Source organism: Arvicanthis niloticus, chromosome 11 (assembly GCF_011762505.2).
Source record: "Arvicanthis niloticus isolate mArvNil1 chromosome 11, mArvNil1.pat.X, whole genome shotgun sequence".
NCBI lineage: Eukaryota > Metazoa > Chordata > Mammalia > Rodentia > Muridae > Arvicanthis > Arvicanthis niloticus.
This window is the reverse complement of record NC_047668.1, coordinates 46,763,479-46,779,451: the sequence shown is the minus strand read 5'-3', so window position 1 is coordinate 46,779,451 and position 15,973 is coordinate 46,763,479. Positions and strand designations below refer to the sequence as shown.

Here is a 15,973-nt window from a genome sequence, read left to right as displayed (position 1 = left end):
TAGTAAGGGGAAAAAAAGAGGAAGTTGGAAGAACGGCTTCCTTTCTGATGCTTTGAGTTCATGTGGCCATTTCAGAGAAATCTAAATTGAACTTTTCTCGAAATGAAGACCATAGCTAGCCAGGAAATTCCTAGAAAGTCAAATTTTGAGTGAAGTCTAAATTGGAGGTGGGATGGGGGTGTCATAAGTGCAGCCCTACACAAAATCCAGTCAAGAAACACTAACGCATTGCTTAAACACACTGCATCTGTCTGGCTTATGCTAAAATATTATTATTTGAGTGTCTACTATGGCATTAGCCGTGACATGACACACTGGGGTCGCATATTGTATAACAAAACGTTTCCCAAGGAGACACAACACACATGTTATACAAGAGCGTTGTATATGCCAATGTTGTCATACGTTGACATACATTGTCTGAGTTCTGAATACCTGAAGCTTCTGAAGCTTCTGAGATGGGAGCAGACTGCTTACTTTCCCCCTCAGAATCCCGCCTTCACCTCATGTACCTTAAATGCAATCTTCTGCCAATATACTCATTGTCCCATCTTTGCTTTTGCATGTGTTTTTGGCTAGACACCCTGTTCTTTACATTTCTCTCCTGTATAGTCTCTGGATGTAAAGAACAAATTCACAGGGAAAAACTGCACTCATTCATTCAATCGCATAGCCCTTAAAGGGATTTGTAACAGATTATAACTTCCATTCCTATTCACTGTAACTAAAGGACAAAATAATTAGACAGTGTACATGCCACAAAAAAAAAAAAAAAAAAAAAAAGATACTCATGTACACTGAGATTTTCTATCTTCTGGTCTAGAATTGTCAACAGCATCTGTGGTCCTAATCTTTTCTAGACCCTCCCATCCTCCTCTAAGCCCCCTGGCATATCTAATACCACTCTTGTGGGGTCCACAAGAACAGGAAAGAAAGTGAGGCAGAGGCCCCCAGGGGTCTAAAGTGCCTTGTCACTCCAGCAAGCGGCTGAAGGATGTTGGGCTATTTAAATGGTTGTGAACTTCATGACTCAAGTTCCAACCCAATTTTTGGAAACTTTAGAAAATACATTGAAAAGCTATTTAAATGGAAACTTTTTTTTTCTGTCAAGTTCCACCATAGCACACATTTTTACAGCCCTTATAATTCCTTGAAAACCCTCAATGTATAATAGAAGTGCTGACAGGTGCTGGGCCATAGCAGCAAGCCTAACAGCTCAGCTGTGTTTATTTTTCATTACACTTGACTCTAATTGGTGCCAGTTTAACTGTGCCGCATACCAACCAGAACCTTTTAACTCAAACATCAGCCTGGGGAAATTGGCCTTTTTCCCCCTGTCCTGGCTTTCTGATATCAGCAACTTCCCATATTTCCTTCGCATCCAACTATCTTTATGCTTGTCGAGCAGTGGATGGACTTTTTTCAGAGGCAAGATTCAAAAGAAAGCAGAACTACACCTTAATCCAGGCTTCTCTGAACAATAGTCTTTGGAGAGGCAGGAACATCAGTTCTTCACCGGCAAGAGTTAGAAACCATAATTCCTGTTTGGCTGGTCCGTTACAGGAGTCAGTATAAGTCAGGGAAGACTGAGTATTGTATTACAAGACTCGGGTAATAAGTGAAACACACAAGGCCCAGAAGTAAATGAAACAAAAGCCCAGGAAGATCTTGAAAGTTACAGGACGTACACAACCTCTCCCCCAAGATAATATATGCAGTTTACAAATTCCAGAGAAGGAAGAGGCTCTGATTGACTGAGCTCTCTGCAAGCTGTGCATGGAAGTCAAGGGATCCAAGCTTTTCTGAGTCATCACTCATATAGGAGCCCAGAACACAATGGTGACTTGATATTATTTTTCATATATCACATGCTTCTAATATTAAGCTGGTGACGTCATGAAAAAGAGTGTCCTATGTAATTACTGGCTCTGGTATTCTCTACCATGATGATAAGAGCAGAACCATCCCATTGACAGTCTCATGGGAAGCAAGCTGCCTGCCTTTCAAAAGCTTGAGTCTGAGGCAAGATACAGCTGGGAGCTACCAAGTCAATGAGGCCTTTCCAGTGGCTGAGATGTGACTCGGCCTGGGAATTCTTCAAATGACTCTCAAGTGGTCTCCTTAGAGATGCTGACAGGTCCAATCAGAGTCTCTTCTCCTAAGATGAAAGACATGGCAGAGGTGTCTGAGAAATGAAAAAGGTGTTCTGGGTAATCACAGGGAATGTCCCTTGGACGGGAACAACATGCAGCTCAGGTTCCTGGTTCACTGAGGTATGTGTCCTCAGAGGAGGCAAAGGTCACCAAAAGAGTGTGTGCTTCCTTGGATAAAGCCATTTGGACCTCATATTGAAAGCTGCTTAGCCGCAGCAAAGGTCTCCTTGTTCCATGAACCCCAAAGTATACTTACTCTACAACCTTACCTGGATTAACGTTAGGGAAGAATGTGGTGAATCTTCTCACATATTAACTGTTATGTACAAGACCGTTTCCACAACTGACCTTGACTGAGCCCATCAAAGCTTCAAAGTCAATATGATTATCAGTAGTTTAGTGTTGAATATTGGAGACTCAAAGAGGAGGCATGACCAATGGGTTCGTGGGGCAAAGTCTTCGTAATTCTATGAAGAAATCAAAATAATCAGAAAATTCATTTTAAAACATTATAATCAAGCTAGAAAGCTTAAATAGCAATATAGAAACACACAGAATGCCATTAGCCTACCTAACTACTTAGTTTTATACTTTTAAGACATCCTCAGCCTAAGTGATTCTGCAGGTGAACATGATTTCAGTAAAGCTGGTGATCATAGGTGATGTCAACAATTCTAGTTTTGGATAGACTAGAGAGGGGTACTTTCAATTTTAAAGCCAGCCTTGACTAACTAACAAGTTTGAGGCCACCCTGAGTTATATAGCAAAATCCTGTCTCAGATTTCTTTTTTTTTTTTTTTTTACTTAAGTCTTTGTATATGGAAAATTATTTTCCTGTGGTACATGCCAGTTTTAAAACATACATACTCTGTCTACCATGTAATAGTTGAGGTGACATCCGCAGCTTTTTGGTTTCTTAGCAAGGCAGAGCATGATTCACAGATTGTGTAGCACACAAGTAAACAGAGAGAGAGTTCAAAGACAGGGCAGACTAGTATGGACTTCTCCATGGTCTGGGTTGCTGTATAGCTATTTTATCCCTTATAGAAAGAGGAGAAATGGTGGTAAGACTCAAGAAGTAAGAAAAGCACAGCACATAATAATTGCTAGGGAAAGAAGAGGCTATGAGTTGCTGAGCCACCCACAACATCCAGAGATGCAGCTTTTGTGGGCCATCTCTCGGCTCTGATGGACTTTTCAGTGTGTAACTGAGTATAAGTCACCCACTTTCATGTAGATAACCCCTCACCCATGCTCCGATAAACAACCCAATAGACTTACTAGGTCACTAAACTAGTCTTAGGAAGAATTTTTTTCCCTTTGGTCTGTTACTGGCTATCTGGGGTGGTTAGATGTCTGTTCAGATCTTCACAGAAAAAGTCATGTTATGATGGTCCTTAGGAGTCTGACTTCCATTCTCCAAGTGGTAGTACTGTTTTGTCTGAGGGTATGTAAGGTTTGATACAGAAACAAATTGGAGAGCATCTGCAGAAAAATCCCAAGTGATAAGTGATCTGTTACTCTTACTGTGTTTCTGACATTTATCTGCTAACCAGTGGGGTGAGTATTCAGTATGAGAATCCCAAAGTTGTAAGAGTGTTTAGTGATTCGACCACTCAGAAACAACAAGCACAGAATAAAAATGGTGACTATCCTGATACAATAGTTCCTTCCAGCCTATTTACACAGCAGTGTGCACTATTTTTACTTAGTTGGTGTTACAGTACACACACCGCCTAAAAGCCTTATTCTTCCCATCAGTATTAGGATTCTAAAATGTCATTAAATTTGTCTTAAAATCTTTAAAGAATTGCATGGAGTTCCGCACTATGAAAATACTATATAACTTAGCCATTCCCTAAGCTTGAGAGTTAGGTCATTTCAAACATTTTGTTATTAAAATTAACGCTGGCATTCGGTCAAGATAGGTTTGATTGTTCCCAAATAAACCATTTCACCCTGCCCTTGCACTCCCAATGCAAATCACAGTACATGCTTGGTGAAAACCATGTCAAAAAGACAGCCAAGCTTAAAAATAATACTACCAACTTTATGACCCATTAATCGCAGAAATACATAATCTTATTGGCCACCAGAATCTGGAGTGTACAGAAGCAGCCAAAACTCCAACGTGTGCAGGGTTAACATGGACAACTGAACAAACATGTCTGCCATGTGTCGTTGAGCATGAGGAACACTTTGCACCTGGGGCTGCCATTTGAATGGCTCTTAACCGCATTACTACTTGAACCCCAAGAAGAAAGATTCCTTATGTGGAAAACAAAATCAACGACTTGTGAATGAGTCAGTTCCAGCTCAGGGACCTCTGGGCACTGTGTCTCAAGTGCATGGTATCTTCAAAAATATGCCCTTCCCTTCCACCTCCAGATTGCAGGGGGCAGGGCAGGGGGACGTGCAACCAAGGGCAGTCGTAATAGCCTGTTGTGTTTTAGAAATCCCTTGGACAACCCTGACCAAAAACTTAAAAGAAGTCTTCTCATGTCCAGTGTTGGAGTTTTTGTTAGATCTTCTGGCTCTTAGAAGGAGCATGCCAACCCATTTGAGAAATTTTCATTTAAAACAACACACAGAGCCTTGTGGTTCCTCTATGCCCTGACTGAGTTGTAGTTGCTAAGATGACCAAAATAAAGGCCGTTCCCAAGGAGTCTGAGTCTCGTCAGAGACTCAGACTGCAGCAAGGAGAGCTTGTACCAAGAGCGGCTGGTCAACCTGAACCCCATTGCACAACCCCTAGCTTCCTGCCGCCTGCCGCACAAGCTTTACAAGTGCGTCAAGAAGGGTATGAAACAGAAGCAGATTCATCATGGGGTGAAGGAGGTTCAGATATTTGTCAACAAGGGCGATAAAGGAATCATGGGTTTGGAAGGAGACACATTGCCAATTGAGGTGTACTGCCATCTTCCAGTTATGTGCGAGGATCAGAACTTGCCTGCGTCTATATCCCCTCTAAGAGGACTAAGGCTCCAAGCGTTCCACTTGTGTGATTGTGGTGAAGCTCCGTGAAGAATATCAGGAGGCCTATGACAACTGCCTACACCTCTGTGAAAGACTTGCGCTGCAACCCATCCCCTGTACGAAGAGATGCTGGGCTGGCTGCAGGCAGCTGCCCACCCTAACAGCATACCCCCCCCCCGATTTCTTGATGTGCGAATCTCCCCAGGCAGCTCCAGAAGCTGTTCTTGGAGGTAGAACCAGCATCTTTGCCATCATTGCCATCTCCTGTTGAGCTTTGATGAAGACAACGCCAAGAATATGGGATAGAAGTAAATGCTAAGGTGAAACACACACACACACACACACAAATATGTATATCAGACATTTTATAGTATGATTACTTCTGACTTTTTCAGAGATCCTTACTGTTATATTAACCTTAATCTTGCCTTCTTCTGGGAAAAAACAAAACAAACAAAAACAAAACAAAACAAAACAAAACAAAAAACAACCCTCTTCTTTACCCAAAGAGAAAACTGCCACAGCATTGTACCAAATGATTACATTTCATTATTCTTTCCAGTAAAACCAGAAACAAAACAAAGATGCTGGCTGCTCTTCTCTGTCATTGATTAGAGTGGAAAGAGACAAGCATGGAGAAGAAAAAATAAATGCCCATCAATATGTTAATACTATAATATGACAATATACATAGAAAACCATCCAAAAGTAATGAAGTTAACAAGAGAATTTTCAAACTTTATTAACTACAAAATAAATATAAATATACAAAATAAACAGCCATAAAATTTGAGGGTGGAGAAGAAAAGCTTCCCATTTTAATGGCTACAAAGATTATAGTGCATAAAAGAAAAAAAGGAAACAAAATTTAAAAGACCTGTATAAAAATCAGAATAATAGTGAAAATATCTTTGCCATGTATTAAGGGTAAAATTTTCACTTATCTCTAATTTACTCTGCAAATTCAGTTTAACAATAGCCAAATATTGCAGGTTTTTTTTTTTTTTTTTAATTTAGGGGAAGTTGGCAAACTCATGCTCAGGAAATATCCAACAATGACTAAGACATGCAGTTTTCAAACTGCACAGTGTGATACTTAGCATAATTCAATGAATTCAGAGGGGCACCTTGAAACACTTTAAATTTCAATGGAGGAGTCTGGGAGATGGCTCAGCAGAGAAAGTAGAAAAGGGGGAACCAGAGTTCAGACCCTCAGGACTCACACTGATGGAGGACCATTTTAATCCCATCACTTGAAAAACAGCTGCAGGCAATCCCCTAGACCAGATAGCAAGGAAGACTGCACAAATAGGTGAGCCCCAAGTTCACTGAGAGATTCTGATTCAGTAAATAAAGTGGAGATGCATGGAGGAACATACCTGATATCAATCTCTGGCCTTCACATACACCCGCATATACAAGTGCTCTACACATGTGAACATAGGTTTCTGTCAGAAGTCACTTCCAGTTTCAATGTCAAGTGAGACTGCATTCGTATCTGTAACATGATTTTGCCAAGTTGGGTTTTCATTGGTTGCTATAATAAAGAGCAAAACTTCACAGAAAGGACCAAGGTTTGGGAAACTGTACGGTAGTCAACAGGCATCCACATGCCATTAGTAATTATGATATTCAAGGATGAGATAAAAGGCTAAATTCCTTAACTATAGCTGTGTTAATTTTCCAGGCACTGCTTAGTTTTTAAAGCACATGGCTTTATCTGGTTGTTTGAAACTTAACTGTATTAAGGACACAATTCTTAGTTATGTTATGGGGACAGTGAAATCTTGGCAACCCTGGTCAAGAGAATTAAAGAAATAAAAACAGGAGTGAGACGCCCCCGGCCCACCCTGACCAAAAGTCACATTAAAGTAATAGAATGCTGTCAAGATAACTTAATTAGTGAAGACAATGGGTGGTTTGAGCTAAACACCAATGGTCATGTGGGCAACTACCCAGCACCAATGAGTATCAGTTGGCATGTGGGTGACTACCAAGCACCGATGGGTACCAGTGGGCATGTGGGTGACTACCGACCACCAGTGGTCATTCAGATGACTATGAATGTGGTACTGAATGTTGGGGCTGAGAAGGCAGACTACTAAATAAGTGATATAAAGAAACCTGGCTGTACTGGTAAAGAAAGCCTTAAAGCAAATCAAACACAAAACTCGATCTGGAATGTATTCTTCTCTATTTGCATGACTAGCAGAGAGCTTAAACTTAACAAAATCAAAGGCTTTTGGGGACCCACTGCCTCCTCGGGTCAGCTAAAGGCGACTCTATCCACCTAGTTTCAGTTGCTCAGGCTGAAATCCTTGGAATTATCCTGTTTGTTCCTTTAACCTATACACACTAACATGCCCCCAAAGTCCAACTAGTTCTCATCACACGTGCTGCTATACACTGGCTACTCATCGTTGTACCCATGCAAAGAGACATGCTTCTCTGCCTCCATGATTGCTTTCCTTGGTCTGTAGCCAATGAAGCAGCCAAAGTGTTTTTTTTTTTTTTCCCAAATAGTTTGACCGAGTCATTCATCAACTCAGACTTCCTTCAGTTACTTCCTTGGTGACTTCTTTATGAGGCTACAGCCCCTTTATGCAAGCCTTTTGTAAGGTTTCTAACCTCACTGGTCTCCTCCTCGTTCTTAAGCCATGCCTGCTGACCTGCCCAGGACCTTTGCTTGTGGTTCCCTGTTGGAATGGTTGCTAACCAACCCCTTCTCAAGTTTTGGCTCAAGTATCACCTTTTGAGAGATCTACCCTGACCATCCCACTGAGAATTTCACCTGTTCATGCTAGAACTCTAGCTCTCTTATTCTCTCCTACTTTTCCTTTCCTTATAGTATAACTACCTTCTACATAATGTTTTGATTAAAATTTTATGTGGACAGAGTCTCCTGCTTGTATAATGTGTAAGTTTCATGAACACAAGCATTTTTCTGCTTCTTTAACTGATGAAACACAGGTTTCTAGAAGAACACCAGGACACAGGACACAGAGGATGCTCAAAAAACATCAGCTAACACAGTGTTTCTCAACCTTCTTATTGCTGCAACCGCCTAATACAGTTCCTTATGTTATGGTGACCACCAACCATAAAATTATTTTCATTGCTACTTTGTAACTATAATTGGGCTACTCTTATGAATTGTGATGTAAATATCGGATACATAGGATATATGATATGTGATCTCTGTGAAAGGGTCATTGAACCCCAAAGGGATCATGACCCACAGGTTGAGAACCACTGAGCTAAAGACAGCATAAAAGAAAAAAATTGAAATAATTAGAAAATTTGCAACTATGTAGAATTTAACTTCAAAGCTGTCACATGTAGCTGATATGAAAATAGAGTAATAGTAAAAGTTCTTTAAATGTATGTAAAGATGGGACGCCAGCTTCATATGAGCGTTGTTTCCAAAAGAGGGCCTTGGGATGAGAAAAAGTGGGATATACACACTGAAAGGAATCTTTGTGCATTGAAAGTATCTTAACAAAGGCTGCAAATCAGCTCAGCAGGTGAAGAAACTTGCCACCAAGCCTGACAACCTGAGTTCAATTCACACAGTTGAAGTAGATAGAGAACAGATCCTCTTTCAAGTTCAGTAATCTCCCCAAACTCACCCTACACACACACCCACATCCACTCAAGCACACCCCCACACAAACATACACACATAAAGAAATATAATAAAAAAATTTTAAGAAGTTTTGAGTAAAAAGTATACTATTATTTCTCTTTGTGTGTATGTTTCTTTATACAAAAATACTCATGAAAATATATATACAAATTTGTAATATTAGTTCTGATTTTTACCCAATGATTAATAAATGGATAAGAAACTACTGTGCTGGCTCAATAGATTTTAATTAATTGAACATATTAAAATTAGTTCCAGTCTTCCAAAAAGATATCCCAAGTCCGATTATTAATGAATGCACATAAAAGGCCATTTCGTCGCACTTTTACCAATTTAAGTAATTTAATTTTCTTCTCAAAATTATTGTGTGAAAAATGTCAACATCACTTTGATGACCCCTGCTATTTTCTTGCTTCCTATTCATAATTTTTCCATGCTCTGCTTATTTTCCAAACCAGGCATTTGTTCTTTATATAATAAAAGCTTTCTTTTGCTTTGCCCCATGGGTCATAATTATTTTTCCTGTTATTGTTTCTCCTTTAAGAAACAGTTCATTCTTGCCATTAAGTTACACCTTGCCATTCTTCATCACGCACACATTATCACCATCAAGTCTAGGAAGTATGTCTTCATGGAAATAGTCTAAGGGAAATTCAGGTTCATGACTTCTAACTAATTTTAGCGTGTGCTGTCATGTGTTACATTCTCTTCTTGGTCTTCCACAGTTTTCTATGACGTGTCTAACTGTGGACTTTGATGTGTCTGGTCAGAATTTAGCTCTAATCTACCTGAGGGCTCATATCTTCATCCAAATCTGGAAAATTCTCAGCTATTGCTTTCCCAGTGATTCTGCAAGGTGCATTCCGGAGGTACACCCTGTTTCTTGTGCTTCCTTAGATGTAATCTTGCTTGAGAATGTTCCCTAGTATCAAACATTTTGGTTCACACAATCCATTAAATAACTCTTTCCCCTCATCAGTTGATGATCCCAGCCTTATCCTACACTGGGTGGCATATCGGGGTGCACGTGCTATGACCACTTGTTCTGTCTGCTTATGAGCCATTTCTAGCCTGTGGAGGTCATGCTAGCTTCATAGCTCTTTCCTTTGCAGTTGTACACATTCCCCCACCCCGATATTTTCCAGCTGCATATAATGGTGACACAAGACCGGGTTAAACATAAGAGTTGACCTGAGAGAATTAAGTGACGTGAGAAAATATAAACAACATGGACACAACAATTAACACTAATTAAATGCTAAGCGTTGTATCATTAGTCAAAAAAGCATTATTGATCCTTTTGTCAATTTTTGCAAAGAAGAGTGATGGGAACAGAGGAGAAGATGGTGATAATTGGCTTTGGCGTGTCGGGGCACCCCACAGAGGAGCAATGTCTAAGATTGGTAGACACTAGACAGTGTGAGGAAGACTGAGAACCACTGGCCTATAATGATTTTTAAAGTAACTTGCATTTGAGAGTCAAGAACAAAATATTTGAATATAAAATGCCTCACATAGGCTTATGCTTTGAACATTTTGTCTCCATTTCATGGTACTATTATGAAGTTGTAGAAACTCTGGGCAGGGACCTTGCTGGAGAAAGCACATCACTGGGGAGGTTGTATGGCAGATACTCAGTCCCTTTTTCTCTCTGCTTCCTGTCCAGCACAATATAACAATTTTCCTCTGCCACATGTGCTTGCCACCATAATGTTCTAGTCAAGGATGTGGGGCCAAGAAACCTTGAACTGAACCCTCTGAAATCATGAATATCCTTTTAGGTGGTTGTCTTAGTCAAGGTAACACAAAAATGATTAATACACTCCTTAACTCCCAGCACCTGCAAATGTAATTGTGTTTGAATAGAGACCTTTTAAAAAGGTGATTAAGTGGGGCTGGAGAGATGGTTCAGCAGTTAAGAGCACTAACTGCTCTTTCAGAGGTCCGAGTTCAATTCCCAGCAACCACATGGTGGCTTGCAACCATCTGTAAGGGGATGCAATGCCCTCTACTGGTGTGTCTGAAAATAACAGCAGTTTTCTCACGTATTTAAAACTAAAGAAGTCTTTACCTAAAAAAGGTAATTAAGTTAGAATGAGACCATTGTGACTGGCTAAATCCAATCTGACTGGTGTCACAAGAAAAGGAAATTTGGGAACAAAAAGGAGACCAGGAATGTGAATGCTCAGAGAAAAGAATGTGTGTGTACAAGGTAACAATGAGGGCATTGATAACCCTAGAAAAGACCAACCTTGATCATACTGTGATCTCAAATGCCTAGCTGTCAGATCCATGAAAAAACAAACTTGTCTGTTTGGTTTGTAAGAACCTTATTCTATGATATTTTGTTATGGAAGCCCCAGAAAACTAACACAACATGGTATGAAAATTGGATGGGAAAAAAGATTAAAGAAAAATGAATCAGTATTTACTCCCATCTCCTTGATCAAGGTTCATTCCATGAGAAGATAGTGCCTAGATATTTGTGGGAGTTCATCCTATGGCTTCTGGAGGCCTGCTCTGAAGGTCATACAACAGTCCCTTTGTGTCATACGAAGGTAAAAGAGGTACCACATGACACTGGCCAACAATGCTGCAGGTTCTGCAGTGAAATTCAGAAATTCACCAAAGATTTTGGTTGTGAGACCACTTTTTCATTCTGTATTTCAAATTCCTCTGTAGATAATACTATAATAATAATAATAATAATAATAATAATAATAATAATAATAACTACCTCATAATGTTATTGAGTGCACCCAATAAAACAGCAGCATTAAGGGCTTTATAGATAGTATAAACTGTTATTAATTGATCACTAACATTATATAGTAGCAGGTAAATCATTTCTCATGGATTCTCATTTTAAATCCTTCTTGTTTTTAAGTATCTAGGACATCTTCTCAAGCTATGTAAACTAAATTGTAATTCATCAAATTATACATAACACCCAAAAGCAGGCTAAGTAGGTTTTTTAATTCAGTTTTAGTCCTTCGAGTTCAAAGTTGTTGGTTGTAAACAAATGGAAAATTACAACCCTACCCTGCTGGTCCGGATGGGATACATGAAATGTAAATTTACCAGAACTGAGAACCTCCATGGCTTGCCTTCAACCTACCAGAAACAAACTGGATGAGAGAGAATAAAGACAGAGTAAAATCTGATAGGAGAAAATAGCTATGATTATGCCTACCATGTTTAATACCTACTGTATCGCAGGGGTTTATGGCTACACAAACTCTTCAATGACTGTATCATCTCACAATAAAGAAAACTCATGTTGTTTAAGTTAGCTAACTAATAAATTCACTCAGATAATGAGAGGCAGAGCTGAGATTTGAACTCAAAAAATAGAAGAGAAGATCAGAAAGAAGAGAAGACTGAAGAAGAGCAAAAGGGGTTGGGAAGGAAAAAAATGGGAAAAGTGAAAGAAGAGATGGGGGATGGGCAAACAGAAGAAAGGGAAGAGGGAAGAAAAAAGGAGATCATGGACCGGAATGGCAGAGAGAAAGCTCTGCAGAATAAGTTTGAATACTCATGTCAGGAACAAGGTCCAAGTGAAGATGTCCGTTCTCCATGGGCACTAGCTTCCATTCTCACCAAGGTTTCCTGGTCACCAAGATCTAACATTTGAAATTCAGATATACTCCTTCTAAGAACAAATGCCTCTCAGATGTCAATTCTTAAAAGTCTGTTCCTTTAGAATGCATCTGCCCACTCTGAAGAATAAACATGATGAGATTTAAGGAGACTTTGTTATGTCTGGGAGAAAGTCAGGGTTCCTGAAGCTCCTGAGGCACAAGATGAGCCCTGAGCTTATAGGACAGACAAAAAAAAAAAAAAAAAAACCAAGGACTATGCTAAGCGTTCACTAGCCTGCAAATCACAGTATTTGCATATGAGATGCAGCTTTGCTTTAGGAGTTTAAAAATGAAGAAAGGTTGAAGAGCTCTTGTCATATGTAATGAGATGATTTCTTTTCAACAAAAACAAAGCTTTGCCAGAAAATGACAGGGGTGAAGAGAAAGGAGAGTCAATAGAAAACACTAAATAAAACATAAACAAAACAAATAGATCAGTAGTCACGGGGAATGAAAAAGGCCAAGAAAGTACTCTACACATTAATAAGGTACCCAACCCACTATTATGTCAAATAAATCCAGTTACATAATGATTACAAAAAGAACTACCTCAAATGTAACAAATAATGACATCTGTACTGACAACTGTATAGCTAAAGTAAGCAAGTGGGTGTCGAATGGGAGAACTAAGTTTCTCAGCATTGGAAAGAGAAATTGTAGGTAAGTAAAAATAGAGGCCCATAATGCACCCTGCAGTTCAGGGTAAAAATGGACCTATCAGAATATAGAGGTGTGTGTGTGAGAGAGAGAGAGAGAGAGACAGAGATAGAGACAGAGACAGAGGCAGATCAACAATAGCTTAGAAGAGACAAAAAAGATATCAAATAAGAGAGTTCTAACAATTTTAAACTAATCAGAACAAAAATTTCAGAAGACATAAATGATTCGAAAATGTGAAAATTTTTCAAAGTCTAATAAAATAAAAGACAAAGATAAACCAGAACATGGGAGAATTTCCTTAACTCATTATCAATACTAGCTGAGCTGGAGCTGGAGAGATGGCTCAGCAGTTAAGAGCACCGGCTCCTGGGTTCAGTTTCCATCACCCTGATGGTGGCTCCTACCCATCTGTAACTCCAGTTCTAGGGAATCCAAGCCTGCGTGTGGCCTCCATGGGCTGCAGGCATGCACATGATGTACATACATAATACAAAGAAGCAGAACACTCATACACATAAAATAGAAATAACTAAATCTTTTGTGAAACTATACAATTTGAGTGATTTGGACATGTTTTGTTTTGAATTTGGATCAGAGATTAACAAATAGATGAGAAGAATAAAGCAGAAATGGGAAATTAATTGTGATCCTTACATTGGAACTCAGTGACTAAAGGAGAAGCATTTAATCAACAGTGCTAGGCCCTTTGATTAGTTATACAAAATATAAAAATATAAACAACTTAGTTTTTTTTATGTCACATCCTGTATTTAAAAAAAAAAAAAAAAAAAACTCCATGTAAATTAAAGAAAGGCATTATAGAAAAAAAACCAGACAGTGTACAAGAGACAGACCAGGATATTATTATAACTCCAGGGTCATTTGTACATCTAATAACCCAGAGAATTGGTAGAATATGGTGGCATGAATTTCAAAAAGGCACTGTTTGTCCAACAAAAGCTTGACAAATCTTGTTTCCTTAAAAGTATAAGTTAATATGTTGATAAAATCACAATACGATCATAATAAAACGAACATCTGAGTTCCCAGGTTATTAGATTTATGAAACTGGAGGCTGGTGTGTTTTCTTATCCTGTAAATAATAGGTATAGTTCCATACCATTATAACTGCATGGTTTATTAAGCTCTGTTAGATTATTAATTGTGTAGTGGTTAAGTAAAGCTGGCACCGTTTCTGCCTTCACAGAACAAAGTCTTAATCTTTGGAGTAATGACCTCCCTTTTAATGGGCAGGATGTGGGCATCAACCACACACCAGGACTTACACCCTACAGGTCCTGTGCTTCCTTCCTCTGAGCCAGCTATTTTAAAAAAGTGACCACACATCCCTCTTACCCACAGCAGCACAGCAGTCAAAGCATAATCATTAATAATTTCTTAGGGTTTTTTTTTCCTACTGCTGTGATAATATACTTGGTCAAAAAAATAATAAAAGCATCTTTGGCAAGGATTTATTTCAGTTCAGAATTCCAGGTACAGTCTACCATTATGGAAAGTCATAGTGTTATAATGGCAGGAGATCAAGACTGCCAGTCACGCTGTGCTCACAGCTTCCCAAGGAACGATGTCACTCAGTGAGCAGATCTTTCCACATCCACTAACAGTATTAAGATAATCCTCCACAGACGTGGGCCCACAGGACACCTGATTTAGGCAGTCTTACCTCGAGATTCCCTTCTCAGGGGACATTATATTGGGTCAAGTTGACCATTAAAGCTAAGAGTCACAAGTAGTGTCCCCTTTTGACTCTGAGAAGAATCCCAGCCATTTTAGCCGCCATTGGTCCCTTCAGTCACATATCTGTCTGCTTTACTGATGCAGAAATCATCAACAAGACTTGGCCAAAAAGTCATAGTTCCATGATGAACTTACTTGTTAAAATAGTACCCGTCATCTGGGGGGGAGGGGGTTGGGGAGTGGGGTGTGTGTGTGTGAAAATGCATATGTGGTTTCATGTACACATGTATGCACATGGGAGTGGTGACCAGAGATCAACATTGAGCATTGAGCATACCCCTCTATAACTCTACAGCTTGCTTTCTTTTTTTTTTTTTTTATTTTTTTTTTTTTTTTTTTTTTTTTTTTTTTTTTTTTTTTTTTTTTTTTTTTTTTTTTTTTTTTGGATTGTGCAGCCCCAAGCACAGTCCACCAACTGAGTTATCTCATGATGTATAAGGGCAAGTTTTTGTTTATAAATTATACTAAACTAAAACCAATTATAATGTGTTTTTCATCCTTAATGAAAATTAGTTTTTTTGTTTTTGTTTTTGTTTTTAAACACTCTCAGGAAGCCCAAACCGACCTTGAACTCGCTATGACTGTTTTAGTTTGGGTTTTACTGATGTGAACAGACACCATGACAAAGGCAAGTCTTATAGAGTACAACATTTAATTGGGGCTGGCTTACAGGTTCAGAGGTTCAGTCCATTATTACCAAAGAGGGAGCATGGCAGCATCCAGGCAGGCACGGTGAAGGCAGAACTGAGAGTTCTACATCTTCATCTGAAGGCTGCTAGCAGAGACTGACTTCCAGGCACCCTGGGTAATGGTCTTAAAGCCCACAGTGACACACCTACTCCAACAAGGCCATACCTACTCCATCAGGGCCATGCCTATAATAGTGCCACTCCCTGGGCCAAGCATATTCAAACCATGACAATGACCATAAACTTTTCTGGTTGTCCTGTCTCACTCATGTCATGACTGATTATAGGCATGCACCACTACTTTGATTTATGTAGAACAAGGGATTGATTGCTTTATGTAGAACAAGGGATTGAACTTGCTTGTGATGCATTGTTTCGCCTTGTTATCCAAGTACATTCTCCGCTCCCATTCAAAAAGATGATATATACTCTCCACCAAAATAAAATCAA

The 15,973-nt window shown here is 39.3% G+C and overlaps 1 pseudogene; it reads left to right on the top strand.

Moving 5' to 3' along the window:
• Positions 1-4,789: 4,789 nt before the first annotated feature.
• Positions 4,790-5,400, top strand: LOC117716838 (H/ACA ribonucleoprotein complex subunit 2 pseudogene; annotated as a pseudogene).
• The last annotated feature ends 10,573 nt before the right edge of the window (positions 5,401-15,973 follow it).